Raw genomic sequence first — 1,783 nt, 5'->3', positions numbered from 1 at the left:
GATTGGAGCATTCACTTAGAAAATGATGGGGATGTCTCTCAAGCATTCATGGCAGAGATTACTCCAATCGATGATGGTGAAGCTAAAGTAGATGATGCAGAAGTGAAAGTGGATGCTGAGGTGAAGATAGAGAATAGAGCTGAAGAAAAGAAGGTTGATCAGACAACAGGTGCTGAGAATGAAAAACAAAAGTCAGAATATGAAAGAGAAGCTGAGGAAAAGGATGCTAAGTATAAACAATTGGAAGCTCAGCTTGCAGCTCTAATGGCCAACCTTGACAAACAAACAGGAGAGGTAAAATCTAATTCTGTGTGTTTAAAATGTCGTGAACTGCAGGGTGAGGTTGACAGGTTGTCTGCACAAAACAAAAGTTTGGTAAGCGAAATGTCTAACATTAAAGAATCAAACTTTTTTGCTAAAAGAAACGAAACGTCATACTTGAAGAAAATAAAAGGTTATGAAAGTGAACTTGAAGCCGTAACCTGCAAATTAAATGAAAAACTTCAAGTCATTGACTTAGCTCATGACATGATGGCTGAAAAAACAAAAGAGATTTCTGATAAAAACAAAGAGTTGTCAGATGCTCAACTCAGAATTGTTGAACTTGAAAAGAAATTGGGTCAATTCAGGGATTCTGCTTTTGTTATGAAACACATGATGGGTGGGTTAAAGAAGAGTAATGACAAGACTAGTGTGGGATTCCAAGGCTATAATGAAGTCCCACCTCCTCTTAGTCATGATTATTCATTCCTACCTGATGAAGATGAGCTAACAAAGTTTATGTCAACAGCACCAAGTAGTTCCACAGCAAGTCGAGGTGATGAGTCTGAGAGAGATGATGCTAAGAAGGATAATAACAGCAAACCAGCTTTGAAAAAGAACACTTCACAACCTAAGAATAAAAATTTGACTTTTGCTAAAAAGATAAATTTTGTTCAAGGAAGTGACATGAAAAATGAGACAGCTGTTATTGAAAATGAATCGAACGTAGAGTTTGCTAAAAATAAAAACAACGAAAATTCTGAAATTAAGCAAACTGAACCAGATTCTTCTAAAGCATCATCATCAAAGCCTGAATCTAGTTCAAAGGCTTCAGATAAGAAGTCTTCGAAAAGGATGTCGTGCTTCAAATGTCACACCAAAGGACATGTAGCTAGCTGCTGTCCTAACAAAACGAATGAAGCACAGGTGAATGAGAGGAAGAGAGAGAAGTCACCAGAGAAAAATGGTGATAAGCAGGAGAGAGAGTCCAACTCTCCTAAGAAATCTGCTCCTAAGCAACCAGAGCCAGTTGCTGTTGGTGAGGATAAGGCTGAAAAAGGAACTCCACAAGTTCCTCGTTTTCAAAGAAATCAACCTAGATTTCAGCCTAGATCTCCACCAGGCAGATTTGAGAGACCTAGAAGCAGTTCACCAAGAATGAACAATCAAAATACAAATAATTTCAGAAGTCAAGGTCAATATCAAAATCGATACCAAAATAATGGTAGTCGAAATTTTTATAACAATGGCTTTAGAAATTACAACAAAAATGCTTCTTGGAATCAAAATCAAAATTTTCAAAGGTCAAATAGTCCAAACACACATAGGAACCCTCATGACCAAAGACCTAGTGGAAGTCAAAATCAATTTCCAACAGGTCTACGATCCAAGACTCCAGCTAGGAGTAATGGATATTGGATGGATGTTCCGGTGGTTGGTGAATTTGGACGACCCAAGACCATTAAGGCTTGGGTCCCCCAATCTAACTAATCTTTTGGTTGGTGTGTGCAGGAGCTGCTAA

The sequence above is a fragment of the Helianthus annuus genome, chromosome 11, assembly GCF_002127325.2.
Source record: "Helianthus annuus cultivar XRQ/B chromosome 11, HanXRQr2.0-SUNRISE, whole genome shotgun sequence".
Lineage (NCBI taxonomy): Eukaryota > Viridiplantae > Streptophyta > Magnoliopsida > Asterales > Asteraceae > Helianthus > Helianthus annuus.
This window is presented reverse-complemented; position numbering follows the sequence as displayed.